The 27,268-nt window shown below is 53.2% G+C and overlaps 30 non-coding genes across 30 annotated transcripts; all 30 read left to right on the top strand.

Annotated features, from left to right (window-relative positions):
* The first annotated feature begins 114 nt into the window (after window positions 1–114).
* Window positions 115–233, top strand: LOC124569837. Its single transcript, XR_006971351.1, has one exon. It is a non-coding gene; the product is annotated as a 5S ribosomal RNA (ribosomal RNA).
* An 800-nt stretch (window positions 234–1,033) lies between these two features.
* On the top strand, window positions 1,034–1,151 carry LOC124569838. The gene has a single exon (XR_006971352.1). It is a non-coding gene; the product is annotated as a 5S ribosomal RNA (ribosomal RNA).
* A 799-nt stretch (window positions 1,152–1,950) lies between these two features.
* LOC124569836 lies at window positions 1,951–2,069 on the top strand. The gene has a single exon (XR_006971350.1). It is a non-coding gene; the product is annotated as a 5S ribosomal RNA (ribosomal RNA).
* Window positions 2,070–2,868: 799 nt separating this feature from the next.
* LOC124569835 lies at window positions 2,869–2,987 on the top strand. Its single transcript, XR_006971349.1, has one exon. It is a non-coding gene; the product is annotated as a 5S ribosomal RNA (ribosomal RNA).
* Window positions 2,988–3,787: 800 nt separating this feature from the next.
* LOC124569834 lies at window positions 3,788–3,906 on the top strand. The gene has a single exon (XR_006971348.1). It is a non-coding gene; the product is annotated as a 5S ribosomal RNA (ribosomal RNA).
* Window positions 3,907–4,707: 801 nt separating this feature from the next.
* Window positions 4,708–4,826, top strand: LOC124569832. Its single transcript, XR_006971346.1, has one exon. It is a non-coding gene; the product is annotated as a 5S ribosomal RNA (ribosomal RNA).
* An 800-nt stretch (window positions 4,827–5,626) lies between these two features.
* LOC124569831 lies at window positions 5,627–5,745 on the top strand. The gene has a single exon (XR_006971345.1). It is a non-coding gene; the product is annotated as a 5S ribosomal RNA (ribosomal RNA).
* A 799-nt stretch (window positions 5,746–6,544) lies between these two features.
* LOC124569829 lies at window positions 6,545–6,663 on the top strand. The gene has a single exon (XR_006971344.1). It is a non-coding gene; the product is annotated as a 5S ribosomal RNA (ribosomal RNA).
* Window positions 6,664–7,462: 799 nt separating this feature from the next.
* On the top strand, window positions 7,463–7,581 carry LOC124569828. The gene has a single exon (XR_006971343.1). It is a non-coding gene; the product is annotated as a 5S ribosomal RNA (ribosomal RNA).
* A 799-nt stretch (window positions 7,582–8,380) lies between these two features.
* LOC124569827 lies at window positions 8,381–8,499 on the top strand. The gene has a single exon (XR_006971342.1). It is a non-coding gene; the product is annotated as a 5S ribosomal RNA (ribosomal RNA).
* A 799-nt stretch (window positions 8,500–9,298) lies between these two features.
* Window positions 9,299–9,417, top strand: LOC124569826. Its single transcript, XR_006971341.1, has one exon. It is a non-coding gene; the product is annotated as a 5S ribosomal RNA (ribosomal RNA).
* A 799-nt stretch (window positions 9,418–10,216) lies between these two features.
* Window positions 10,217–10,335, top strand: LOC124569825. Its single transcript, XR_006971340.1, has one exon. It is a non-coding gene; the product is annotated as a 5S ribosomal RNA (ribosomal RNA).
* A 799-nt stretch (window positions 10,336–11,134) lies between these two features.
* Window positions 11,135–11,253, top strand: LOC124569824. The gene has a single exon (XR_006971339.1). It is a non-coding gene; the product is annotated as a 5S ribosomal RNA (ribosomal RNA).
* Window positions 11,254–12,052: 799 nt separating this feature from the next.
* Window positions 12,053–12,171, top strand: LOC124569823. Its single transcript, XR_006971338.1, has one exon. It is a non-coding gene; the product is annotated as a 5S ribosomal RNA (ribosomal RNA).
* Window positions 12,172–12,970: 799 nt separating this feature from the next.
* LOC124569822 lies at window positions 12,971–13,089 on the top strand. The gene has a single exon (XR_006971337.1). It is a non-coding gene; the product is annotated as a 5S ribosomal RNA (ribosomal RNA).
* Window positions 13,090–13,889: 800 nt separating this feature from the next.
* On the top strand, window positions 13,890–14,008 carry LOC124569820. Its single transcript, XR_006971335.1, has one exon. It is a non-coding gene; the product is annotated as a 5S ribosomal RNA (ribosomal RNA).
* A 799-nt stretch (window positions 14,009–14,807) lies between these two features.
* LOC124569818 lies at window positions 14,808–14,926 on the top strand. The gene has a single exon (XR_006971334.1). It is a non-coding gene; the product is annotated as a 5S ribosomal RNA (ribosomal RNA).
* A 799-nt stretch (window positions 14,927–15,725) lies between these two features.
* On the top strand, window positions 15,726–15,844 carry LOC124569817. Its single transcript, XR_006971333.1, has one exon. It is a non-coding gene; the product is annotated as a 5S ribosomal RNA (ribosomal RNA).
* A 799-nt stretch (window positions 15,845–16,643) lies between these two features.
* LOC124569816 lies at window positions 16,644–16,762 on the top strand. Its single transcript, XR_006971332.1, has one exon. It is a non-coding gene; the product is annotated as a 5S ribosomal RNA (ribosomal RNA).
* Window positions 16,763–17,561: 799 nt separating this feature from the next.
* LOC124569815 lies at window positions 17,562–17,680 on the top strand. The gene has a single exon (XR_006971331.1). It is a non-coding gene; the product is annotated as a 5S ribosomal RNA (ribosomal RNA).
* Window positions 17,681–18,479: 799 nt separating this feature from the next.
* On the top strand, window positions 18,480–18,598 carry LOC124569814. Its single transcript, XR_006971330.1, has one exon. It is a non-coding gene; the product is annotated as a 5S ribosomal RNA (ribosomal RNA).
* A 799-nt stretch (window positions 18,599–19,397) lies between these two features.
* LOC124569813 lies at window positions 19,398–19,516 on the top strand. Its single transcript, XR_006971329.1, has one exon. It is a non-coding gene; the product is annotated as a 5S ribosomal RNA (ribosomal RNA).
* A 799-nt stretch (window positions 19,517–20,315) lies between these two features.
* LOC124569812 lies at window positions 20,316–20,434 on the top strand. Its single transcript, XR_006971328.1, has one exon. It is a non-coding gene; the product is annotated as a 5S ribosomal RNA (ribosomal RNA).
* A 799-nt stretch (window positions 20,435–21,233) lies between these two features.
* LOC124569811 lies at window positions 21,234–21,352 on the top strand. Its single transcript, XR_006971327.1, has one exon. It is a non-coding gene; the product is annotated as a 5S ribosomal RNA (ribosomal RNA).
* Window positions 21,353–22,151: 799 nt separating this feature from the next.
* Window positions 22,152–22,270, top strand: LOC124569810. The gene has a single exon (XR_006971326.1). It is a non-coding gene; the product is annotated as a 5S ribosomal RNA (ribosomal RNA).
* A 799-nt stretch (window positions 22,271–23,069) lies between these two features.
* Window positions 23,070–23,188, top strand: LOC124569840. The gene has a single exon (XR_006971354.1). It is a non-coding gene; the product is annotated as a 5S ribosomal RNA (ribosomal RNA).
* A 799-nt stretch (window positions 23,189–23,987) lies between these two features.
* On the top strand, window positions 23,988–24,106 carry LOC124569839. Its single transcript, XR_006971353.1, has one exon. It is a non-coding gene; the product is annotated as a 5S ribosomal RNA (ribosomal RNA).
* Window positions 24,107–24,905: 799 nt separating this feature from the next.
* On the top strand, window positions 24,906–25,024 carry LOC124569833. The gene has a single exon (XR_006971347.1). It is a non-coding gene; the product is annotated as a 5S ribosomal RNA (ribosomal RNA).
* A 799-nt stretch (window positions 25,025–25,823) lies between these two features.
* Window positions 25,824–25,942, top strand: LOC124569821. Its single transcript, XR_006971336.1, has one exon. It is a non-coding gene; the product is annotated as a 5S ribosomal RNA (ribosomal RNA).
* A 799-nt stretch (window positions 25,943–26,741) lies between these two features.
* On the top strand, window positions 26,742–26,860 carry LOC124569809. The gene has a single exon (XR_006971325.1). It is a non-coding gene; the product is annotated as a 5S ribosomal RNA (ribosomal RNA).
* Window positions 26,861–27,268: the final 408 nt, after the last annotated feature.

Here is a 27,268-nt window from a genome sequence, read left to right as displayed (position 1 = left end):
GAACTGGCTGTTGCGGAAGGAAGTGCTTTCGTCAAATGCGGCGGAAAACTAACATTTTGTGTGTTGGGAAAAAAGCCGAACGCGAATTCTGCCGTGGTCCTACATTAGATGCGCGCCAACGGCCATACCATGATGGATACACCGGTTCTCGTCCGATCACCGAAGTTAAGCATCATTGGGCCCAGTTAGTACTTGGATGGGTGACCACCTGGGAAACCTGGGTGCTGTTGGCTACCTTCCTTTTTTTTTTTTTCGTTTTGGTATTATGTCGCTACCCCTGCCAGCCCAATTTTCAAACTACCTTTCTGTTGTGACAAAGATGCTTCCTTATGCCTTTTTAAACTACTGTAATGGTACGAAAATGCAGTAATTAACTCGGTTTGAGGGAGAATGTGCTAACCAAGTTTGCCAAGAAGACTTTGAAAACGACAAAACAGTACGAATCGGCAGGTGATTTCTGAAATAGCTCACCGCCTATTGTTGTGTAGGAGTGTAGAGTTCCAAATTTGGTTTGTAATCATGACTTTATTCCTTAGTCGTCTCGTCTCGTCCCGCAGACGTTTGTCGTGCTTGCGCTGTCATATGGACCACGACCCGAGCGGCAGCGAGCGGCAGTCGAGCAAAGTCGGGACAAGTCGGGACGGGGACAGGGACAGGAATGGTGCGAATGCACTGCAAACTACGCAGACACCTGGTGTGAGGCGCGGCGAGGCGAGGAAGCCCACATCGCTACCAGTGGCGCCCTCCAGCACGACACTGCACCACCCCGTACAGGCCCTCCGCTGGACACCAGGGACAAGATGCGTCCTCCGCTAGTGCCGAAGGCTGCACGCGCCCAGCGAATGACAGGAGGTGCAACGAGCAGCAGTGCGTCTCACACACGCGGCGGTGGGGCGCGCTCCCCGCACGCGTCCTCGAGGAACTGGCTGTTGCGGAAGGAAGTGCTTTCGTCAAATGCGGCGGAAAACTAACATTTTGTGTGTTGGGAAAAAAGCCGAACGCGAATTCTGCCGTGGTCCTACATTAGATGCGCGCCAACGGCCATACCATGATGGATACACCGGTTCTCGTCGATCACCGAAGTTAAGCATCATTGGGCCCAGTTAGTACTTGGATGGGTGACCACCTGGGAAACCTGGGTGCTGTTGGCTACCTTCCTTTTTTTTTTTTTCGTTTTGGTATTATGTCGCTACCCCTGCCAGCCCAATTTTCAAACTACCTTTCTGTTGTGACAAAGATGCTTCCTTATGCCTTTTAAACTACTGTAATGGTACGAAAATGCAGTAATTAACTCGGTTTGAGGGAGAATGTGCTAACCAAGTTTGCCAAGAAGACTTTGAAAACGACAAAACAGTACGAATCGGCAGGTGATTTCTGAAATAGCTCACCGCCTATTGTTGTGTAGGAGTGTAGAGTTCCAAATTTGGTTTGTAATCATGACTTTATTCCTTAGTCGTCTCGTCTCGTCCCGCAGACGTTTGTCGTGCTTGCGCTGTCATATGGACCACGACCCGAGCGGCAGCGAGCGGCAGTCGAGCAAAGTCGGGACAAGTCGGGACGGGGACAGGGACAGGAATGGTGCGAATGCACTGCAAACTACGCAGACACCTGGTGTGAGGCGCGGCGAGGCGAGGAAGCCCACATCGCTACCAGTGGCGCCCTCCAGCACGACACTGCACCACCCCGTACAGGCCCTCCGCTGGACACCAGGGACAAGATGCGTCCTCCGCTAGTGCCGAAGGCTGCACGCGCCCAGCGAATGACAGGAGGTGCAACGAGCAGCAGTGCGTCTCACACACGCGGCGGTGGGGCGCGCTCCCCGCACGCGTCCTCGAGGAACTGGCTGTTGCGGAAGGAAGTGCTTTCGTCAAATGCGGCGGAAAACTAACATTTTGTGTGTTGGGAAAAAAGCCGAACGCGAATTCTGCCGTGGTCCTACATTAGATGCGCGCCAACGGCCATACCATGATGGATACACCGGTTCTCGTCCGATCACCGAAGTTAAGCATCATTGGGCCCAGTTAGTACTTGGATGGGTGACCACCTGGGAAACCTGGGTGCTGTTGGCTACCTTCCTTTTTTTTTTTTTCGTTTTGGTATTATGTCGCTACCCCTGCCAGCCCAATTTTCAAACTACCTTTCTGTTGTGACAAAGATGCTTCCTTATGCCTTTTAAACTACTGTAATGGTACGAAAATGCAGTAATTAACTCGGTTTGAGGGAGAATGTGCTAACCAAGTTTGCCAAGAAGACTTTGAAAACGACAAAACAGTACGAATCGGCAGGTGATTTCTGAAATAGCTCACCGCCTATTGTTGTGTAGGAGTGTAGAGTTCCAAATTTGGTTTGTAATCATGACTTTATTCCTTAGTCGTCTCGTCTCGTCCCGCAGACGTTTGTCGTGCTTGCGCTGTCATATGGACCACGACCCGAGCGGCAGCGAGCGGCAGTCGAGCAAAGTCGGGACAAGTCGGGACGGGGACAGGGACAGGAATGGTGCGAATGCACTGCAAACTACGCAGACACCTGGTGTGAGGCGCGGCGAGGCGAGGAAGCCCACATCGCTACCAGTGGCGCCCTCCAGCACGACACTGCACCACCCCGTACAGGCCCTCCGCTGGACACCAGGGACAAGATGCGTCCTCCGCTAGTGCCGAAGGCTGCACGCGCCCAGCGAATGACAGGAGGTGCAACGAGCAGCAGTGCGTCTCACACACGCGGCGGTGGGGCGCGCTCCCCGCACGCGTCCTCGAGGAACTGGCTGTTGCGGAAGGAAGTGCTTTCGTCAAATGCGGCGGAAAACTAACATTTTGTGTGTTGGGAAAAAAGCCGAACGCGAATTCTGCCGTGGTCCTACATTAGATGCGCGCCAACGGCCATACCATGATGGATACACCGGTTCTCGTCCGATCACCGAAGTTAAGCATCATTGGGCCCAGTTAGTACTTGGATGGGTGACCACCTGGGAAACCTGGGTGCTGTTGGCTACCTTCCTTTTTTTTTTTTTCGTTTTGGTATTATGTCGCTACCCCTGCCAGCCCAATTTTCAAACTACCTTTCTGTTGTGACAAAGATGCTTCCTTATGCCTTTTAAACTACTGTAATGGTACGAAAATGCAGTAATTAACTCGGTTTGAGGGAGAATGTGCTAACCAAGTTTGCCAAGAAGACTTTGAAAACGACAAAACAGTACGAATCGGCAGGTGATTTCTGAAATAGCTCACCGCCTATTGTTGTGTAGGAGTGTAGAGTTCCAAATTTGGTTTGTAATCATGACTTTATTCCTTAGTCGTCTCGTCTCGTCCCGCAGGACGTTTGTCGTGCTTGCGCTGTCATATGGACCACGACCCGAGCGGCAGCGAGCGGCAGTCGAGCAAAGTCGGGACAAGTCGGGACGGGGACAGGGACAGGAATGGTGCGAATGCACTGCAAACTACGCAGACACCTGGTGTGAGGCGCGGCGAGGCGAGGAAGCCCACATCGCTACCAGTGGCGCCCTCCAGCACGACACTGCACCACCCCGTACAGGCCCTCCGCTGGACACCAGGGACAAGATGCGTCCTCCGCTAGTGCCGAAGGCTGCACGCGCCCAGCGAATGACAGGAGGTGCAACGAGCAGCAGTGCGTCTCACACACGCGGCGGTGGGGCGCGCTCCCCGCACGCGTCCTCGAGGAACTGGCTGTTGCGGAAGGAAGTGCTTTCGTCAAATGCGGCGGAAAACTAACATTTTGTGTGTTGGGAAAAAAGCCGAACGCGAATTCTGCCGTGGTCCTACATTAGATGCGCGCCAACGGCCATACCATGATGGATACACCGGTTCTCGTCCGATCACCGAAGTTAAGCATCATTGGGCCCAGTTAGTACTTGGATGGGTGACCACCTGGGAAACCTGGGTGCTGTTGGCTACCTTCCTTTTTTTTTTTTTCGTTTTGGTATTATGTCGCTACCCCTGCCAGCCCAATTTTCAAACTACCTTTCTGTTGTGACAAAGATGCTTCCTTATGCCTTTTAAACTACTGTAATGGTACGAAAATGCAGTAATTAACTCGGTTTGAGGGAGAATGTGCTAACCAAGTTTGCCAAGAAGACTTTGAAAACGACAAAACAGTACGAATCGGCAGGTGATTTCTGAAATAGCTCACCGCCTATTGTTGTGTAGGAGTGTAGAGTTCCAAATTTGGTTTGTAATCATGACTTTATTCCTTAGTCGTCTCGTCTCGTCCCGCAGACGTTTGTCGTGCTTGCGCTGTCATATGGACCACGACCCGAGCGGCAGCGAGCGGCAGTCGAGCAAAGTCGGGACAAGTCGGGACGGGGACAGGGACAGGAATGGTGCGAATGCACTGCAAACTACGCAGACACCTGGTGTGAGGCGCGGCGAGGCGAGGAAGCCCACATCGCTACCAGTGGCGCCCTCCAGCACGACACTGCACCACCCCGTACAGGCCCTCCGCTGGACACCAGGGACAAGATGCGTCCTCCGCTAGTGCCGAAGGCTGCACGCGCCCAGCGAATGACAGGAGGTGCAACGAGCAGAGCAGTGCGTCTCACACACGCGGCGGTGGGGCGCGCTCCCCGCACGCGTCCTCGAGGAACTGGCTGTTGCGGAAGGAAGTGCTTTCGTCAAATGCGGCGGAAAACTAACATTTTGTGTGTTGGGAAAAAAGCCGAACGCGAATTCTGCCGTGGTCCTACATTAGATGCGCGCCAACGGCCATACCATGATGGATACACCGGTTCTCGTCCGATCACCGAAGTTAAGCATCATTGGGCCCAGTTAGTACTTGGATGGGTGACCACCTGGGAAACCTGGGTGCTGTTGGCTACCTTCCTTTTTTTTTTTTTCGTTTTGGTATTATGTCGCTACCCCTGCCAGCCCAATTTCAAACTACCTTTCTGTTGTGACAAAGATGCTTCCTTATGCCTTTTAAACTACTGTAATGGTACGAAAATGCAGTAATTAACTCGGTTTTGAGGGAGAATGTGCTAACCAAGTTTGCCAAGAAGACTTTGAAAACGACAAAACAGTACGAATCGGCAGGTGATTTCTGAAATAGCTCACCGCCTATTGTTGTGTAGGAGTGTAGAGTTCCAAATTTGGTTTGTAATCATGACTTTATTCCTTAGTCGTCTCGTCTCGTCCCGCAGACGTTTGTCGTGCTTGCGCTGTCATATGGACCACGACCCGAGCGGCAGCGAGCGGCAGTCGAGCAAAGTCGGGACAAGTCGGGACGGGGACAGGGACAGGAATGGTGCGAATGCACTGCAAACTACGCAGACACCTGGTGTGAGGCGCGGCGAGGCGAGGAAGCCCACATCGCTACCAGTGGCGCCCTCCAGCACGACACTGCACCACCCCGTACAGGCCCTCCGCTGGACACCAGGGACAAGATGCGTCCTCCGCTAGTGCCGAAGGCTGCACGCGCCCAGCGAATGACAGGAGGTGCAACGAGCAGCAGTGCGTCTCACACACCGCGGCGGTGGGGCGCGCTCCCCGCACGCGTCCTCGAGGAACTGGCTGTTGCGGAAGGAAGTGCTTTCGTCAAATGCGGCGGAAAACTAACATTTTGTGTGTTGGGAAAAAAGCCGAACGCGAATTCTGCCGTGGTCCTACATTAGATGCGCGCCAACGGCCATACCATGATGGATACACCGGTTCTCGTCCGATCACCGAAGTTAAGCATCATTGGGCCCAGTTAGTACTTGGATGGGTGACCACCTGGGAAACCTGGGTGCTGTTGGCTACCTTCCTTTTTTTTTTTTTCGTTTTGGTATTATGTCGCTACCCCTGCCAGCCCAATTTTCAAACTACCTTTCTGTTGTGACAAAGATGCTTCCTTATGCCTTTTAAACTACTGTAATGGTACGAAAATGCAGTAATTAACTCGGTTTGAGGGAGAATGTGCTAACCAAGTTTGCCAAGAAGACTTTGAAAACGACAAAACAGTACGAATCGGCAGGTGATTTCTGAAATAGCTCACCGCCTATTGTTGTGTAGGAGTGTAGAGTTCCAAATTTGGTTTGTAATCATGACTTTATTCCTTAGTCGTCTCGTCTCGTCCCGCAGACGTTTGTCGTGCTTGCGCTGTCATATGGACCACGACCCGAGCGGCAGCGAGCGGCAGTCGAGCAAAGTCGGGACAAGTCGGGACGGGGACAGGGACAGGAATGGTGCGAATGCACTGCAAACTACGCAGACACCTGGTGTGAGGCGCGGCGAGGCGAGGAAGCCCACATCGCTACCAGTGGCGCCCTCCAGCACGACACTGCACCACCCCGTACAGGCCCTCCGCTGGACACCAGGGACAAGATGCGTCCTCCGCTAGTGCCGAAGGCTGCACGCGCCCAGCGAATGACAGGAGGTGCAACGAGCAGCAGTGCGTCTCACACACGCGGCGGTGGGGCGCGCTCCCCGCACGCGTCCTCGAGGAACTGGCTGTTGCGGAAGGAAGTGCTTTCGTCAAATGCGGCGGAAAACTAACATTTTGTGTGTTGGGAAAAAAGCCGAACGCGAATTCTGCCGTGGTCCTACATTAGATGCGCGCCAACGGCCATACCATGATGGATACACCGGTTCTCGTCCGATCACCGAAGTTAAGCATCATTGGGCCCAGTTAGTACTTGGATGGGTGACCACCTGGGAAACCTGGGTGCTGTTGGCTACCTTCCTTTTTTTTTTTTTCGTTTTGGTATTATGTCGCTACCCCTGCCAGCCCAATTTTCAAACTACCTTTCTGTTGTGACAAAGATGCTTCCTTATGCCTTTTAAACTACTGTAATGGTACGAAAATGCAGTAATTAACTCGGTTTGAGGGAGAATGTGCTAACCAAGTTTGCCAAGAAGACTTTGAAAACGACAAAACAGTACGAATCGGCAGGTGATTTCTGAAATAGCTCACCGCCTATTGTTGTGTAGGAGTGTAGAGTTCCAAATTTGGTTTGTAATCATGACTTTATTCCTTAGTCGTCTCGTCTCGTCCCGCAGACGTTTGTCGTGCTTGCGCTGTCATATGGACCACGACCCGAGCGGCAGCGAGCGGCAGTCGAGCAAAGTCGGGACAAGTCGGGACGGGGACAGGGACAGGAATGGTGCGAATGCACTGCAAACTACGCAGACACCTGGTGTGAGGCGCGGCGAGGCGAGGAAGCCCACATCGCTACCAGTGGCGCCCTCCAGCACGACACTGCACCACCCCGTACAGGCCCTCCGCTGGACACCAGGGACAAGATGCGTCCTCCGCTAGTGCCGAAGGCTGCACGCGCCCAGCGAATGACAGGAGGTGCAACGAGCAGCAGTGCGTCTCACACACGCGGCGGTGGGGCGCGCTCCCCGCACGCGTCCTCGAGGAACTGGCTGTTGCGGAAGGAAGTGCTTTCGTCAAATGCGGCGGAAAACTAACATTTTGTGTGTTGGGAAAAAAGCCGAACGCGAATTCTGCCGTGGTCCTACATTAGATGCGCGCCAACGGCCATACCATGATGGATACACCGGTTCTCGTCCGATCACCGAAGTTAAGCATCATTGGGCCCAGTTAGTACTTGGATGGGTGACCACCTGGGAAACCTGGGTGCTGTTGGCTACCTTCCTTTTTTTTTTTTTCGTTTTGGTATTATGTCGCTACCCCTGCCAGCCCAATTTTCAAACTACCTTTCTGTTGTGACAAAGATGCTTCCTTATGCCTTTTAAACTACTGTAATGGTACGAAAATGCAGTAATTAACTCGGTTTGAGGGAGAATGTGCTAACCAAGTTTGCCAAGAAGACTTTGAAAACGACAAAACAGTACGAATCGGCAGGTGATTTCTGAAATAGCTCACCGCCTATTGTTGTGTAGGAGTGTAGAGTTCCAAATTTGGTTTGTAATCATGACTTTATTCCTTAGTCGTCTCGTCTCGTCCCGCAGACGTTTGTCGTGCTTGCGCTGTCATATGGACCACGACCCGAGCGGCAGCGAGCGGCAGTCGAGCAAAGTCGGGACAAGTCGGGACGGGGACAGGGACAGGAATGGTGCGAATGCACTGCAAACTACGCAGACACCTGGTGTGAGGCGCGGCGAGGCGAGGAAGCCCACATCGCTACCAGTGGCGCCCTCCAGCACGACACTGCACCACCCCGTACAGGCCCTCCGCTGGACACCAGGGACAAGATGCGTCCTCCGCTAGTGCCGAAGGCTGCACGCGCCCAGCGAATGACAGGAGGTGCAACGAGCAGCAGTGCGTCTCACACACGCGGCGGTGGGGCGCGCTCCCCGCACGCGTCCTCGAGGAACTGGCTGTTGCGGAAGGAAGTGCTTTCGTCAAATGCGGCGGAAAACTAACATTTTGTGTGTTGGGAAAAAAGCCGAACGCGAATTCTGCCGTGGTCCTACATTAGATGCGCGCCAACGGCCATACCATGATGGATACACCGGTTCTCGTCCGATCACCGAAGTTAAGCATCATTGGGCCCAGTTAGTACTTGGATGGGTGACCACCTGGGAAACCTGGGTGCTGTTGGCTACCTTCCTTTTTTTTTTTTTCGTTTTGGTATTATGTCGCTACCCCTGCCAGCCCAATTTTCAAACTACCTTTCTGTTGTGACAAAGATGCTTCCTTATGCCTTTTAAACTACTGTAATGGTACGAAAATGCAGTAATTAACTCGGTTTGAGGGAGAATGTGCTAACCAAGTTTGCCAAGAAGACTTTGAAAACGACAAAACAGTACGAATCGGCAGGTGATTTCTGAAATAGCTCACCGCCTATTGTTGTGTAGGAGTGTAGAGTTCCAAATTTGGTTTGTAATCATGACTTTATTCCTTAGTCGTCTCGTCTCGTCCCGCAGACGTTTGTCGTGCTTGCGCTGTCATATGGACCACGACCCGAGCGGCAGCGAGCGGCAGTCGAGCAAAGTCGGGACAAGTCGGGACGGGGACAGGGACAGGAATGGTGCGAATGCACTGCAAACTACGCAGACACCTGGTGTGAGGCGCGGCGAGGCGAGGAAGCCCACATCGCTACCAGTGGCGCCCTCCAGCACGACACTGCACCACCCCGTACAGGCCCTCCGCTGGACACCAGGGACAAGATGCGTCCTCCGCTAGTGCCGAAGGCTGCACGCGCCCAGCGAATGACAGGAGGTGCAACGAGCAGCAGTGCGTCTCACACACGCGGCGGTGGGGCGCGCTCCCCGCACGCGTCCTCGAGGAACTGGCTGTTGCGGAAGGAAGTGCTTTCGTCAAATGCGGCGGAAAACTAACATTTTGTGTGTTGGGAAAAAAGCCGAACGCGAATTCTGCCGTGGTCCTACATTAGATGCGCGCCAACGGCCATACCATGATGGATACACCGGTTCTCGTCCGATCACCGAAGTTAAGCATCATTGGGCCCAGTTAGTACTTGGATGGGTGACCACCTGGGAAACCTGGGTGCTGTTGGCTACCTTCCTTTTTTTTTTTTTCGTTTTGGTATTATGTCGCTACCCCTGCCAGCCCAATTTTCAAACTACCTTTCTGTTGTGACAAAGATGCTTCCTTATGCCTTTTAAACTACTGTAATGGTACGAAAATGCAGTAATTAACTCGGTTTGAGGGAGAATGTGCTAACCAAGTTTGCCAAGAAGACTTTGAAAACGACAAAACAGTACGAATCGGCAGGTGATTTCTGAAATAGCTCACCGCCTATTGTTGTGTAGGAGTGTAGAGTTCCAAATTTGGTTTGTAATCATGACTTTATTCCTTAGTCGTCTCGTCTCGTCCCGCAGACGTTTGTCGTGCTTGCGCTGTCATATGGACCACGACCCGAGCGGCAGCGAGCGGCAGTCGAGCAAAGTCGGGACAAGTCGGGACGGGGACAGGGACAGGAATGGTGCGAATGCACTGCAAACTACGCAGACACCTGGTGTGAGGCGCGGCGAGGCGAGGAAGCCCACATCGCTACCAGTGGCGCCCTCCAGCACGACACTGCACCACCCCGTACAGGCCCTCCGCTGGACACCAGGGACAAGATGCGTCCTCCGCTAGTGCCGAAGGCTGCACGCGCCCAGCGAATGACAGGAGGTGCAACGAGCAGCAGTGCGTCTCACACACGCGGCGGTGGGGCGCGCTCCCCGCACGCGTCCTCGAGGAACTGGCTGTTGCGGAAGGAAGTGCTTTCGTCAAATGCGGCGGAAAACTAACATTTTGTGTGTTGGGAAAAAAGCCGAACGCGAATTCTGCCGTGGTCCTACATTAGATGCGCGCCAACGGCCATACCATGATGGATACACCGGTTCTCGTCCGATCACCGAAGTTAAGCATCATTGGGCCCAGTTAGTACTTGGATGGGTGACCACCTGGGAAACCTGGGTGCTGTTGGCTACCTTCCTTTTTTTTTTTTTCGTTTTGGTATTATGTCGCTACCCCTGCCAGCCCAATTTTCAAACTACCTTTCTGTTGTGACAAAGATGCTTCCTTATGCCTTTTAAACTACTGTAATGGTACGAAAATGCAGTAATTAACTCGGTTTGAGGGAGAATGTGCTAACCAAGTTTGCCAAGAAGACTTTGAAAACGACAAAACAGTACGAATCGGCAGGTGATTTCTGAAATAGCTCACCGCCTATTGTTGTGTAGGAGTGTAGAGTTCCAAATTTGGTTTGTAATCATGACTTTATTCCTTAGTCGTCTCGTCTCGTCCCGCAGACGTTTGTCGTGCTTGCGCTGTCATATGGACCACGACCCGAGCGGCAGCGAGCGGCAGTCGAGCAAAGTCGGGACAAGTCGGGACGGGGACAGGGACAGGAATGGTGCGAATGCACTGCAAACTACGCAGACACCTGGTGTGAGGCGCGGCGAGGCGAGGAAGCCCACATCGCTACCAGTGGCGCCCTCCAGCACGACACTGCACCACCCCGTACAGGCCCTCCGCTGGACACCAGGGACAAGATGCGTCCTCCGCTAGTGCCGAAGGCTGCACGCGCCCAGCGAATGACAGGAGGTGCAACGAGCAGCAGTGCGTCTCACACACGCGGCGGTGGGGCGCGCTCCCCGCACGCGTCCTCGAGGAACTGGCTGTTGCGGAAGGAAGTGCTTTCGTCAAATGCGGCGGAAAACTAACATTTTGTGTGTTGGGAAAAAAGCCGAACGCGAATTCTGCCGTGGTCCTACATTAGATGCGCGCCAACGGCCATACCATGATGGATACACCGGTTCTCGTCCGATCACCGAAGTTAAGCATCATTGGGCCCAGTTAGTACTTGGATGGGTGACCACCTGGGAAACCTGGGTGCTGTTGGCTACCTTCCTTTTTTTTTTTTTCGTTTTGGTATTATGTCGCTACCCCTGCCAGCCCAATTTTCAAACTACCTTTCTGTTGTGACAAAGATGCTTCCTTATGCCTTTTAAACTACTGTAATGGTACGAAAATGCAGTAATTAACTCGGTTTGAGGGAGAATGTGCTAACCAAGTTTGCCAAGAAGACTTTGAAAACGACAAAACAGTACGAATCGGCAGGTGATTTCTGAAATAGCTCACCGCCTATTGTTGTGTAGGAGTGTAGAGTTCCAAATTTGGTTTGTAATCATGACTTTATTCCTTAGTCGTCTCGTCTCGTCCCGCAGACGTTTGTCGTGCTTGCGCTGTCATATGGACCACGACCCGAGCGGCAGCGAGCGGCAGTCGAGCAAAGTCGGGACAAGTCGGGACGGGGACAGGGACAGGAATGGTGCGAATGCACTGCAAACTACGCAGACACCTGGTGTGAGGCGCGGCGAGGCGAGGAAGCCCACATCGCTACCAGTGGCGCCCTCCAGCACGACACTGCACCACCCCGTACAGGCCCTCCGCTGGACACCAGGGACAAGATGCGTCCTCCGCTAGTGCCGAAGGCTGCACGCGCCCAGCGAATGACAGGAGGTGCAACGAGCAGCAGTGCGTCTCACACACGCGGCGGTGGGGCGCGCTCCCCGCACGCGTCCTCGAGGAACTGGCTGTTGCGGAAGGAAGTGCTTTCGTCAAATGCGGCGGAAAACTAACATTTTGTGTGTTGGGAAAAAAGCCGAACGCGAATTCTGCCGTGGTCCTACATTAGATGCGCGCCAACGGCCATACCATGATGGATACACCGGTTCTCGTCCGATCACCGAAGTTAAGCATCATTGGGCCCAGTTAGTACTTGGATGGGTGACCACCTGGGAAACCTGGGTGCTGTTGGCTACCTTCCTTTTTTTTTTTTTCGTTTTGGTATTATGTCGCTACCCCTGCCAGCCCAATTTTCAAACTACCTTTCTGTTGTGACAAAGATGCTTCCTTATGCCTTTTAAACTACTGTAATGGTACGAAAATGCAGTAATTAACTCGGTTTGAGGGAGAATGTGCTAACCAAGTTTGCCAAGAAGACTTTGAAAACGACAAAACAGTACGAATCGGCAGGTGATTTCTGAAATAGCTCACCGCCTATTGTTGTGTAGGAGTGTAGAGTTCCAAATTTGGTTTGTAATCATGACTTTATTCCTTAGTCGTCTCGTCTCGTCCCGCAGACGTTTGTCGTGCTTGCGCTGTCATATGGACCACGACCCGAGCGGCAGCGAGCGGCAGTCGAGCAAAGTCGGGACAAGTCGGGACGGGGACAGGGACAGGAATGGTGCGAATGCACTGCAAACTACGCAGACACCTGGTGTGAGGCGCGGCGAGGCGAGGAAGCCCACATCGCTACCAGTGGCGCCCTCCAGCACGACACTGCACCACCCCGTACAGGCCCTCCGCTGGACACCAGGGACAAGATGCGTCCTCCGCTAGTGCCGAAGGCTGCACGCGCCCAGCGAATGACAGGAGGTGCAACGAGCAGCAGTGCGTCTCACACACGCGGCGGTGGGGCGCGCTCCCCGCACGCGTCCTCGAGGAACTGGCTGTTGCGGAAGGAAGTGCTTTCGTCAAATGCGGCGGAAAACTAACATTTTGTGTGTTGGGAAAAAAGCCGAACGCGAATTCTGCCGTGGTCCTACATTAGATGCGCGCCAACGGCCATACCATGATGGATACACCGGTTCTCGTCCGATCACCGAAGTTAAGCATCATTGGGCCCAGTTAGTACTTGGATGGGTGACCACCTGGGAAACCTGGGTGCTGTTGGCTACCTTCCTTTTTTTTTTTTTCGTTTTGGTATTATGTCGCTACCCCTGCCAGCCCAATTTTCAAACTACCTTTCTGTTGTGACAAAGATGCTTCCTTATGCCTTTATAAACTACTGTAATGGTACGAAAATGCAGTAATTAACTCGGTTTGAGGGAGAATGTGCTAACCAAGTTTGCCAAGAAGACTTTGAAAACGACAAAACAGTACGAATCGGCAGGTGATTTCTGAAATAGCTCACCGCCTATTGTTGTGTAGGAGTGTAGAGTTCCAAATTTGGTTTGTAATCATGACTTTATTCCTTAGTCGTCTCGTCTCGTCCCGCAGACGTTTGTCGTGCTTGCGCTGTCATATGGACCACGACCCGAGCGGCAGCGAGCGGCAGTCGAGCAAAGTCGGGACAAGTCGGGACGGGGACAGGGACAGGAATGGTGCGAATGCACTGCAAACTACGCAGACACCTGGTGTGAGGCGCGGCGAGGCGAGGAAGCCCACATCGCTACCAGTGGCGCCCTCCAGCACGACACTGCACCACCCCGTACAGGCCCTCCGCTGGACACCAGGGACAAGATGCGTCCTCCGCTAGTGCCGAAGGCTGCACGCGCCCAGCGAATGACAGGAGGTGCAACGAGCAGCAGTGCGTCTCACACACGCGGCGGTGGGGCGCGCTCCCCGCACGCGTCCTCGAGGAACTGGCTGTTGCGGAAGGAAGTGCTTTCGTCAAATGCGGCGGAAAACTAACATTTTGTGTGTTGGGAAAAAAGCCGAACGCGAATTCTGCCGTGGTCCTACATTAGATGCGCGCCAACGGCCATACCATGATGGATACACCGGTTCTCGTCCGATCACCGAAGTTAAGCATCATTGGGCCCAGTTAGTACTTGGATGGGTGACCACCTGGGAAACCTGGGTGCTGTTGGCTACCTTCCTTTTTTTTTTTTTCGTTTTGGTATTATGTCGCTACCCCTGCCAGCCCAATTTTCAAACTACCTTTCTGTTGTGACAAAGATGCTTCCTTATGCCTTTTAAACTACTGTAATGGTACGAAAATGCAGTAATTAACTCGGTTTGAGGGAGAATGTGCTAACCAAGTTTGCCAAGAAGACTTTGAAAACGACAAAACAGTACGAATCGGCAGGTGATTTCTGAAATAGCTCACCGCCTATTGTTGTGTAGGAGTGTAGAGTTCCAAATTTGGTTTGTAATCATGACTTTATTCCTTAGTCGTCTCGTCTCGTCCCGCAGACGTTTGTCGTGCTTGCGCTGTCATATGGACCACGACCCGAGCGGCAGCGAGCGGCAGTCGAGCAAAGTCGGGACAAGTCGGGACGGGGACAGGGACAGGAATGGTGCGAATGCACTGCAAACTACGCAGACACCTGGTGTGAGGCGCGGCGAGGCGAGGAAGCCCACATCGCTACCAGTGGCGCCCTCCAGCACGACACTGCACCACCCCGTACAGGCCCTCCGCTGGACACCAGGGACAAGATGCGTCCTCCGCTAGTGCCGAAGGCTGCACGCGCCCAGCGAATGACAGGAGGTGCAACGAGCAGCAGTGCGTCTCACACACGCGGCGGTGGGGCGCGCTCCCCGCACGCGTCCTCGAGGAACTGGCTGTTGCGGAAGGAAGTGCTTTCGTCAAATGCGGCGGAAAACTAACATTTTGTGTGTTGGGAAAAAAGCCGAACGCGAATTCTGCCGTGGTCCTACATTAGATGCGCGCCAACGGCCATACCATGATGGATACACCGGTTCTCGTCCGATCACCGAAGTTAAGCATCATTGGGCCCAGTTAGTACTTGGATGGGTGACCACCTGGGAAACCTGGGTGCTGTTGGCTACCTTCCTTTTTTTTTTTTTCGTTTTGGTATTATGTCGCTACCCCTGCCAGCCCAATTTTCAAACTACCTTTCTGTTGTGACAAAGATGCTTCCTTATGCCTTTTAAACTACTGTAATGGTACGAAAATGCAGTAATTAACTCGGTTTGAGGGAGAATGTGCTAACCAAGTTTGCCAAGAAGACTTTGAAAACGACAAAACAGTACGAATCGGCAGGTGATTTCTGAAATAGCTCACCGCCTATTGTTGTGTAGGAGTGTAGAGTTCCAAATTTGGTTTGTAATCATGACTTTATTCCTTAGTCGTCTCGTCTCGTCCCGCAGACGTTTGTCGTGCTTGCGCTGTCATATGGACCACGACCCGAGCGGCAGCGAGCGGCAGTCGAGCAAAGTCGGGACAAGTCGGGACGGGGACAGGGACAGGAATGGTGCGAATGCACTGCAAACTACGCAGACACCTGGTGTGAGGCGCGGCGAGGCGAGGAAGCCCACATCGCTACCAGTGGCGCCCTCCAGCACGACACTGCACCACCCCGTACAGGCCCTCCGCTGGACACCAGGGACAAGATGCGTCCTCCGCTAGTGCCGAAGGCTGCACGCGCCCAGCGAATGACAGGAGGTGCAACGAGCAGCAGTGCGTCTCACACACGCGGCGGTGGGGCGCGCTCCCCGCACGCGTCCTCGAGGAACTGGCTGTTGCGGAAGGAAGTGCTTTCGTCAAATGCGGCGGAAAACTAACATTTTGTGTGTTGGGAAAAAAGCCGAACGCGAATTCTGCCGTGGTCCTACCTTAGATGCGCGCCAACGGCCATACCATGATGGATACACCGGTTCTCGTCCGATCACCGAAGTTAAGCATCATTGGGCCCAGTTAGTACTTGGATGGGTGACCACCTGGGAAACCTGGGTGCTGTTGGCTACCTTCCTTTTTTTTTTTTTCGTTTTGGTATTATGTCGCTACCCCTGCCAGCCCAATTTTCAAACTACCTTTCTGTTGTGACAAAGATGCTTCCTTATGCCTTTTAAACTACTGTAATGGTACGAAAATGCAGTAATTAACTCGGTTTGAGGGAGAATGTGCTAACCAAGTTTGCCAAGAAGACTTTGAAAACGACAAAACAGTACGAATCGGCAGGTGATTTCTGAAATAGCTCACCGCCTATTGTTGTGTAGGAGTGTAGAGTTCCAAATTTGGTTTGTAATCATGACTTTATTCCTTAGTCGTCTCGTCTCGTCCCGCAGACGTTTGTCGTGCTTGCGCTGTCATATGGACCACGACCCGAGCGGCAGCGAGCGGCAGTCGAGCAAAGTCGGGACAAGTCGGGACGGGGACAGGGACAGGAATGGTGCGAATGCACTGCAAACTACGCAGACACCTGGTGTGAGGCGCGGCGAGGCGAGGAAGCCCACATCGCTACCAGTGGCGCCCTCCAGCACGACACTGCACCACCCCGTACAGGCCCTCCGCTGGACACCAGGGACAAGATGCGTCCTCCGCTAGTGCCGAAGGCTGCACGCGCCCAGCGAATGACAGGAGGTGCAACGAGCAGCAGTGCGTCTCACACACGCGGCGGTGGGGCGCGCTCCCCGCACGCGTCCTCGAGGAACTGGCTGTTGCGGAAGGAAGTGCTTTCGTCAAATGCGGCGGAAAACTAACATTTTGTGTGTTGGGAAAAAAGCCGAACGCGAATTCTGCCGTGGTCCTACATTAGATGCGCGCCAACGGCCATACCATGATGGATACACCGGTTCTCGTCCGATCACCGAAGTTAAGCATCATTGGGCCCAGTTAGTACTTGGATGGGTGACCACCTGGGAAACCTGGGTGCTGTTGGCTACCTTCCTTTTTTTTTTTTTCGTTTTGGTATTATGTCGCTACCCCTGCCAGCCCAATTTTCAAACTACCTTTCTGTTGTGACAAAGATGCTTCCTTATGCCTTTTAAACTACTGTAATGGTACGAAAATGCAGTAATTAACTCGGTTTGAGGGAGAATGTGCTAACCAAGTTTGCCAAGAAGACTTTGAAAACGACAAAACAGTACGAATCGGCAGGTGATTTCTGAAATAGCTCACCGCCTATTGTTGTGTAGGAGTGTAGAGTTCCAAATTTGGTTTGTAATCATGACTTTATTCCTTAGTCGTCTCGTCTCGTCCCGCAGACGTTTGTCGTGCTTGCGCTGTCATATGGACCACGACCCGAGCGGCAGCGAGCGGCAGTCGAGCAAAGTCGGGACAAGTCGGGACGGGGACAGGGACAGGAATGGTGCGAATGCACTGCAAACTACGCAGACACCTGGTGTGAGGCGCGGCGAGGCGAGGAAGCCCACATCGCTACCAGTGGCGCCCTCCAGCACGACACTGCACCACCCCGTACAGGCCCTCCGCTGGACACCAGGGACAAGATGCGTCCTCCGCTAGTGCCGAAGGCTGCACGCGCCCAGCGAATGACAGGAGGTGCAACGAGCAGCAGTGCGTCTCACACACGCGGCGGTGGGGCGCGCTCCCCGCACGCGTCCTCGAGGAACTGGCTGTTGCGGAAGGAAGTGCTTTCGTCAAATGCGGCGGAAAACTAACATTTTGTGTGTTGGGAAAAAAGCCGAACGCGAATTCTGCCGTGGTCCTACATTAGATGCGCGCCAACGGCCATACCATGATGGATACACCGGTTCTCGTCCGATCACCGAAGTTAAGCATCATTGGGCCCAGTTAGTACTTGGATGGGTGACCACCTGGGAAACCTGGGTGCTGTTGGCTACCTTCCTTTTTTTTTTTTTCGTTTTGGTATTATGTCGCTACCCCTGCCAGCCCAATTTTCAAACTACCTTTCTGTTGTGACAAAGATGCTTCCTTATGCCTTTTAAACTACTGTAATGGTACGAAAATGCAGTAATTAACTCGGTTTGAGGGAGAATGTGCTAACCAAGTTTGCCAAGAAGACTTTGAAAACGACAAAACAGTACGAATCGGCAGGTGATTTCTGAAATAGCTCACCGCCTATTGTTGTGTAGGAGTGTAGAGTTCCAAATTTGGTTTGTAATCATGACTTTATTCCTTAGTCGTCTCGTCTCGTCCCGCAGACGTTTGTCGTGCTTGCGCTGTCATATGGACCACGACCCGAGCGGCAGCGAGCGGCAGTCGAGCAAAGTCGGGACAAGTCGGGACGGGGACAGGGACAGGAATGGTGCGAATGCACTGCAAACTACGCAGACACCTGGTGTGAGGCGCGGCGAGGCGAGGAAGCCCACATCGCTACCAGTGGCGCCCTCCAGCACGACACTGCACCACCCCGTACAGGCCCTCCGCTGGACACCAGGGACAAGATGCGTCCTCCGCTAGTGCCGAAGGCTGCACGCGCCCAGCGAATGACAGGAGGTGCAACGAGCAGCAGTGCGTCTCACACACGCGGCGGTGGGGCGCGCTCCCCGCACGCGTCCTCGAGGAACTGGCTGTTGCGGAAGGAAGTGCTTTCGTCAAATGCGGCGGAAAACTAACATTTTGTGTGTTGGGAAAAAAGCCGAACGCGAATTCTGCCGTGGTCCTACATTAGATGCGCGCCAACGGCCATACCATGATGGATACACCGGTTCTCGTCCGATCACCGAAGTTAAGCATCATTGGGCCCAGTTAGTACTTGGATGGGTGACCACCTGGGAAACCTGGGTGCTGTTGGCTACCTTCCTTTTTTTTTTTTTCGTTTTGGTATTATGTCGCTACCCCTGCCAGCCCAATTTTCAAACTACCTTTCTGTTGTGACAAAGATGCTTCCTTATGCCTTTTAAACTACTGTAATGGTACGAAAATGCAGTAATTAACTCGGTTTGAGGGAGAATGTGCTAACCAAGTTTGCCAAGAAGACTTTGAAAACGACAAAACAGTACGAATCGGCAGGTGATTTCTGAAATAGCTCACCGCCTATTGTTGTGTAGGAGTGTAGAGTTCCAAATTTGGTTTGTAATCATGACTTTATTCCTTAGTCGTCTCGTCTCGTCCCGCAGACGTTTGTCGTGCTTGCGCTGTCATATGGACCACGACCCGAGCGGCAGCGAGCGGCAGTCGAGCAAAGTCGGGACAAGTCGGGACGGGGACAGGGACAGGAATGGTGCGAATGCACTGCAAACTACGCAGACACCTGGTGTGAGGCGCGGCGAGGCGAGGAAGCCCACATCGCTACCAGTGGCGCCCTCCAGCACGACACTGCACCACCCCGTACAGGCCCTCCGCTGGACACCAGGGACAAGATGCGTCCTCCGCTAGTGCCGAAGGCTGCACGCGCCCAGCGAATGACAGGAGGTGCAACGAGCAGCAGTGCGTCTCACACACGCGGCGGTGGGGCGCGCTCCCCGCACGCGTCCTCGAGGAACTGGCTGTTGCGGAAGGAAGTGCTTTCGTCAAATGCGGCGGAAAACTAACATTTTGTGTGTTGGGAAAAAAGCCGAACGCGAATTCTGCCGTGGTCCTACATTAGATGCGCGCCAACGGCCATACCATGATGGATACACCGGTTCTCGTCCGATCACCGAAGTTAAGCATCATTGGGCCCAGTTAGTACTTGGATGGGTGACCACCTGGGAAACCTGGGTGCTGTTGGCTACCTTCCTTTTTTTTTTTTTCGTTTTGGTATTATGTCGCTACCCCTGCCAGCCCAATTTTCAAACTACCTTTCTGTTGTGACAAAGATGCTTCCTTATGCCTTTTAAACTACTGTAATGGTACGAAAATGCAGTAATTAACTCGGTTTGAGGGAGAATGTGCTAACCAAGTTTGCCAAGAAGACTTTGAAAACGACAAAACAGTACGAATCGGCAGGTGATTTCTGAAATAGCTCACCGCCTATTGTTGTGTAGGAGTGTAGAGTTCCAAATTTGGTTTGTAATCATGACTTTATTCCTTAGTCGTCTCGTCTCGTCCCGCAGACGTTTGTCGTGCTTGCGCTGTCATATGGACCACGACCCGAGCGGCAGCGAGCGGCAGTCGAGCAAAGTCGGGACAAGTCGGGACGGGGACAGGGACAGGAATGGTGCGAATGCACTGCAAACTACGCAGACACCTGGTGTGAGGCGCGGCGAGGCGAGGAAGCCCACATCGCTACCAGTGGCGCCCTCCAGCACGACACTGCACCACCCCGTACAGGCCCTCCGCTGGACACCAGGGACAAGATGCGTCCTCCGCTAGTGCCGAAGGCTGCACGCGCCCAGCGAATGACAGGAGGTGCAACGAGCAGCAGTGCGTCTCACACACGCGGCGGTGGGGCGCGCTCCCCGCACGCGTCCTCGAGGAACTGGCTGTTGCGGAAGGAAGTGCTTTCGTCAAATGCGGCGGAAAACTAACATTTTGTGTGTTGGGAAAAAAGCCGAACGCGAATTCTGCCGTGGTCCTACATTAGATGCGCGCCAACGGCCATACCATGATGGATACACCGGTTCTCGTCCGATCACCGAAGTTAAGCATCATTGGGCCCAGTTAGTACTTGGATGGGTGACCACCTGGGAAACCTGGGTGCTGTTGGCTACCTTCCTTTTTTTTTTTTTCGTTTTGGTATTATGTCGCTACCCCTGCCAGCCCAATTTTCAAACTACCTTTCTGTTGTGACAAAGATGCTTCCTTATGCCTTTTAAACTACTGTAATGGTACGAAAATGCAGTAATTAACTCGGTTTGAGGGAGAATGTGCTAACCAAGTTTGCCAAGAAGACTTTGAAAACGACAAAACAGTACGAATCGGCAGGTGATTTCTGAAATAGCTCACCGCCTATTGTTGTGTAGGAGTGTAGAGTTCCAAATTTGGTTTGTAATCATGACTTTATTCCTTAGTCGTCTCGTCTCGTCCCGCAGACGTTTGTCGTGCTTGCGCTGTCATATGGACCACGACCCGAGCGGCAGCGAGCGGCAGTCGAGCAAAGTCGGGACAAGTCGGGACGGGGACAGGGACAGGAATGGTGCGAATGCACTGCAAACTACGCAGACACCTGGTGTGAGGCGCGGCGAGGCGAGGAAGCCCACATCGCTACCAGTGGCGCCCTCCAGCACGACACTGCACCACCCCGTACAGGCCCTCCGCTGGACACCAGGGACAAGATGCGTCCTCCGCTAGTGCCGAAGGCTGCACGCGCCCAGCGAATGACAGGAGGTGCAACGAGCAGCAGTGCGTCTCACACACGCGGCGGTGGGGCGCGCTCCCCGCACGCGTCCTCGAGGAACTGGCTGTTGCGGAAGGAAGTGCTTTCGTCAAATGCGGCGGAAAACTAACATTTTGTGTGTTGGGAAAAAAGCCGAACGCGAATTCTGCCGTGGTCCTACATTAGATGCGCGCCAACGGCCATACCATGATGGATACACCGGTTCTCGTCCGATCACCGAAGTTAAGCATCATTGGGCCCAGTTAGTACTTGGATGGGTGACCACCTGGGAAACCTGGGTGCTGTTGGCTACCTTCCTTTTTTTTTTTTTCGTTTTGGTATTATGTCGCTACCCCTGCCAGCCCAATTTTCAAACTACCTTTCTGTTGTGACAAAGATGCTTCCTTATGCCTTTTAAACTACTGTAATGGTACGAAAATGCAGTAATTAACTCGGTTTGAGGGAGAATGTGCTAACCAAGTTTGCCAAGAAGACTTTGAAAACGACAAAACAGTACGAATCGGCAGGTGATTTCTGAAATAGCTCACCGCCTATTGTTGTGTAGGAGTGTAGAGTTCCAAATTTGGTTTGTAATCATGACTTTATTCCTTAGTCGTCTCGTCTCGTCCCGCAGACGTTTGTCGTGCTTGCGCTGTCATATGGACCACGACCCGAGCGGCAGCGAGCGGCAGTCGAGCAAAGTCGGGACAAGTCGGGACGGGGACAGGGACAGGAATGGTGCGAATGCACTGCAAACTACGCAGACACCTGGTGTGAGGCGCGGCGAGGCGAGGAAGCCCACATCGCTACCAGTGGCGCCCTCCAGCACGACACTGCACCACCCCGTACAGGCCCTCCGCTGGACACCAGGGACAAGATGCGTCCTCCGCTAGTGCCGAAGGCTGCACGCGCCCAGCGAATGACAGGAGGTGCAACGAGCAGCAGTGCGTCTCACACACGCGGCGGTGGGGCGCGCTCCCCGCACGCGTCCTCGAGGAACTGGCTGTTGCGGAAGGAAGTGCTTTCGTCAAATGCGGCGGAAAACTAACATTTTGTGTGTTGGGAAAAAAGCCGAACGCGAATTCTGCCGTGGTCCTACATTAGATGCGCGCCAACGGCCATACCATGATGGATACACCGGTTCTCGTCCGATCACCGAAGTTAAGCATCATTGGGCCCAGTTAGTACTTGGATGGGTGACCACCTGGGAAACCTGGGTGCTGTTGGCTACCTTCCTTTTTTTTTTTTTCGTTTTGGTATTATGTCGCTACCCCTGCCAGCCCAATTTTCAAACTACCTTTCTGTTGTGACAAAGATGCTTCCTTATGCCTTTTAAACTACTGTAATGGTACGAAAATGCAGTAATTAACTCGGTTTGAGGGAGAATGTGCTAACCAAGTTTGCCAAGAAGACTTTGAAAACGACAAAACAGTACGAATCGGCAGGTGATTTCTGAAATAGCTCACCGCCTATTGTTGTGTAGGAGTGTAGAGTTCCAAATTTGGTTTGTAATCATGACTTTATTCCTTAGTCGTCTCGTCTCGTCCCGCAGACGTTTGTCGTGCTTGCGCTGTCATATGGACCACGACCCGAGCGGCAGCGAGCGGCAGTCGAGCAAAGTCGGGACAAGTCGGGACGGGGACAGGGACAGGAATGGTGCGAATGCACTGCAAACTACGCAGACACCTGGTGTGAGGCGCGGCGAGGCGAGGAAGCCCACATCGCTACCAGTGGCGCCCTCCAGCACGACACTGCACCACCCCGTACAGGCCCTCCGCTGGACACCAGGGACAAGATGCGTCCTCCGCTAGTGCCGAAGGCTGCACGCGCCCAGCGAATGACAGGAGGTGCAACGAGCAGCAGTGCGTCTCACACACGCGGCGGTGGGGCGCGCTCCCCGCACGCGTCCTCGAGGAACTGGCTGTTGCGGAAGGAAGTGCTTTCGTCAAATGCGGCGGAAAACTAACATTTTGTGTGTTGGGAAAAAAGCCGAACGCGAATTCTGCCGTGGTCCTACATTAGATGCGCGCCAACGGCCATACCATGATGGATACACCGGTTCTCGTCCGATCACCGAAGTTAAGCATCATTGGGCCCAGTTAGTACTTGGATGGGTGACCACCTGGGAAACCTGGGTGCTGTTGGCTACCTTCCTTTTTTTTTTTTTCGTTTTGGTATTATGTCGCTACCCCTGCCAGCCCAATTTTCAAACTACCTTTCTGTTGTGACAAAGATGCTTCCTTATGCCTTTTAAACTACTGTAATGGTACGAAAATGCAGTAATTAACTCGGTTTGAGGGAGAATGTGCTAACCAAGTTTGCCAAGAAGACTTTGAAAACGACAAAACAGTACGAATCGGCAGGTGATTTCTGAAATAGCTCACCGCCTATTGTTGTGTAGGAGTGTAGAGTTCCAAATTTGGTTTGTAATCATGACTTTATTCCTTAGTCGTCTCGTCTCGTCCCGCAGACGTTTGTCGTGCTTGCGCTGTCATATGGACCACGACCCGAGCGGCAGCGAGCGGCAGTCGAGCAAAGTCGGGACAAGTCGGGACGGGGACAGGGACAGGAATGGTGCGAATGCACTGCAAACTACGCAGACACCTGGTGTGAGGCGCGGCGAGGCGAGGAAGCCCACATCGCTACCAGTGGCGCCCTCCAGCACGACACTGCACCACCCCGTACAGGCCCTCCGCTGGACACCAGGGACAAGATGCGTCCTCCGCTAGTGCCGAAGGCTGCACGCGCCCAGCGAATGACAGGAGGTGCAACGAGCAGCAGTGCGTCTCACACACGCGGCGGTGGGGCGCGCTCCCCGCACGCGTCCTCGAGGAACTGGCTGTTGCGGAAGGAAGTGCTTTCGTCAAATGCGGCGGAAAACTAACATTTTGTGTGTTGGGAAAAAAGCCGAACGCGAATTCTGCCGTGGTCCTACATTAGATGCGCGCCAACGGCCATACCATGATGGATACACCGGTTCTCGTCCGATCACCGAAGTTAAGCATCATTGGGCCCAGTTAGTACTTGGATGGGTGACCACCTGGGAAACCTGGGTGCTGTTGGCTACCTTCCTTTTTTTTTTTTTCGTTTTGGTATTATGTCGCTACCCCTGCCAGCCCAATTTTCAAACTACCTTTCTGTTGTGACAAAGATGCTTCCTTATGCCTTTTAAACTACTGTAATGGTACGAAAATGCAGTAATTAACTCGGTTTGAGGGAGAATGTGCTAACCAAGTTTGCCAAGAAGACTTTGAAAACGACAAAACAGTACGAATCGGCAGGTGATTTCTGAAATAGCTCACCGCCTATTGTTGTGTAGGAGTGTAGAGTTCCAAATTTGGTTTGTAATCATGACTTTATTCCTTAGTCGTCTCGTCTCGTCCCGCAGACGTTTGTCGTGCTTGCGCTGTCATATGGACCACGACCCGAGCGGCAGCGAGCGGCAGTCGAGCAAAGTCGGGACAAGTCGGGACGGGGACAGGGACAGGAATGGTGCGAATGCACTGCAAACTACGCAGACACCTGGTGTGAGGCGCGGCGAGGCGAGGAAGCCCACATCGCTACCAGTGGCGCCCTCCAGCACGACACTGCACCACCCCGTACAGGCCCTCCGCTGGACACCAGGGACAAGATGCGTCCTCCGCTAGTGCCGAAGGCTGCACGCGCCCAGCGAATGACAGGAGGTGCAACGAGCAGCAGTGCGTCTCACACACGCGGCGGTGGGGCGCGCTCCCCGCACGCGTCCTCGAGGAACTGGCTGTTGCGGAAGGAAGTGCTTTCGTCAAATGCGGCGGAAAACTAACATTTTGTGTGTTGGGAAAAAAGCCGAACGCGAATTCTGCCGTGGTCCTACATTAGATGCGCGCCAACGGCCATACCATGATGGATACACCGGTTCTCGTCCGATCACCGAAGTTAAGCATCATTGGGCCCAGTTAGTACTTGGATGGGTGACCACCTGGGAAACCTGGGTGCTGTTGGCTACCTTCCTTTTTTTTTTTTTCGTTTTGGTATTATGTCGCTACCCCTGCCAGCCCAATTTTCAAACTACCTTTCTGTTGTGACAAAGATGCTTCCTTATGCCTTTTAAACTACTGTAATGGTACGAAAATGCAGTAATTAACTCGGTTTGAGGGAGAATGTGCTAACCAAGTTTGCCAAGAAGACTTTGAAAACGACAAAACAGTACGAATCGGCAGGTGATTTCTGAAATAGCTCACCGCCTATTGTTGTGTAGGAGTGTAGAGTTCCAAATTTGGTTTGTAATCATGACTTTATTCCTTAGTCGTCTCGTCTCGTCCCGCAGACGTTTGTCGTGCTTGCGCTGTCATATGGACCACGACCCGAGCGGCAGCGAGCGGCAGTCGAGCAAAGTCGGGACAAGTCGGGACGGGGACAGGGACAGGAATGGTGCGAATGCACTGCAAACTACGCAGACACCTGGTGTGAGGCGCGGCGAGGCGAGGAAGCCCACATCGCTACCAGTGGCGCCCTCCAGCACGACACTGCACCACCCCGTACAGGCCCTCCGCTGGACACCAGGGACAAGATGCGTCCTCCGCTAGTGCCGAAGGCTGCACGCGCCCAGCGAATGACAGGAGGTGCAACGAGCAGCAGTGCGTCTCACACACGCGGCGGTGGGGCGCGCTCCCCGCACGCGTCCTCGAGGAACTGGCTGTTGCGGAAGGAAGTGCTTTCGTCAAATGCGGCGGAAAACTAACATTTTGTGTGTTGGGAAAAAAGCCGAACGCGAATTCTGCCGTGGTCCTACATTAGATGCGCGCCAACGGCCATACCATGATGGATACACCGGTTCTCGTCCGATCACCGAAGTTAAGCATCATTGGGCCCAGTTAGTACTTGGATGGGTGACCACCTGGGAAACCTGGGTGCTGTTGGCTACCTTCCTTTTTTTTTTTTTCGTTTTGGTATTATGTCGCTACCCCTGCCAGCCCAATTTTCAAACTACCTTTCTGTTGTGACAAAGATGCTTCCTTATGCCTTTTAAACTACTGTAATGGTACGAAAATGCAGTAATTAACTCGGTTTGAGGGAGAATGTGCTAACCAAGTTTGCCAAGAAGACTTTGAAAACGACAAAACAGTACGAATCGGCAGGTGATTTCTGAAATAGCTCACCGCCTATTGTTGTGTAGGAGTGTAGAGTTCCAAATTTGGTTTGTAATCATGACTTTATTCCTTAGTCGTCTCGTCTCGTCCCGCAGACGTTTGTCGTGCTTGCGCTGTCATATGGACCACGACCCGAGCGGCAGCGAGCGGCAGTCGAGCAAAGTCGGGACAAGTCGGGACGGGGACAGGGACAGGAATGGTGCGAATGCACTGCAAACTACGCAGACACCTGGTGTGAGGCGCGGCGAGGCGAGGAAGCCCACATCGCTACCAGTGGCGCCCTCCAGCACGACACTGCACCACCCCGTACAGGCCCTCCGCTGGACACCAGGGACAAGATGCGTCCTCCGCTAGTGCCGAAGGCTGCACGCGCCCAGCGAATGACAGGAGGTGCAACGAGCAGCAGTGCGTCTCACACACGCGGCGGTGGGGCGCGCTCCCCGCACGCGTCCTCGAGGAACTGGCTGTTGCGGAAGGAAGTGCTTTCGTCAAATGCGGCGGAAAACTAACATTTTGTGTGTTGGGAAAAAAGCCGAACGCGAATTCTGCCGTGGTCCTACATTAGATGCGCGCCAACGGCCATACCATGATGGATACACCGGTTCTCGTCCGATCACCGAAGTTAAGCATCATTGGGCCCAGTTAGTACTTGGATGGGTGACCACCTGGGAAACCTGGGTGCTGTTGGCTACCTTCCTTTTTTTTTTTTTCGTTTTGGTATTATGTCGCTACCCCTGCCAGCCCAATTTTCAAACTACCTTTCTGTTGTGACAAAGATGCTTCCTTATGCCTTTTAAACTACTGTAATGGTACGAAAATGCAGTAATTAACTCGGTTTGAGGGAGAATGTGCTAACCAAGTTTGCCAAGAAGACTTTGAAAACGACAAAACAGTACGAATCGGCAGGTGATTTCTGAAATAGCTCACCGCCTATTGTTGTGTAGGAGTGTAGAGTTCCAAATTTGGTTTGTAATCATGACTTTATTCCTTAGTCGTCTCGTCTCGTCCCGCAGACGTTTGTCGTGCTTGCGCTGTCATATGGACCACGACCCGAGCGGCAGCGAGCGGCAGTCGAGCAAAGTCGGGACAAGTCGGGAC

Source organism: Schistocerca americana, unplaced genomic scaffold (assembly GCF_021461395.2).
Source record: "Schistocerca americana isolate TAMUIC-IGC-003095 unplaced genomic scaffold, iqSchAmer2.1 HiC_scaffold_1549, whole genome shotgun sequence".
In the NCBI taxonomy this organism is placed as follows: Eukaryota; Metazoa; Arthropoda; class Insecta; order Orthoptera; family Acrididae; genus Schistocerca; species Schistocerca americana.
Note: the sequence above shows the minus strand (reverse complement) of the source record. Positions and strands in the feature narration are given on the sequence as shown.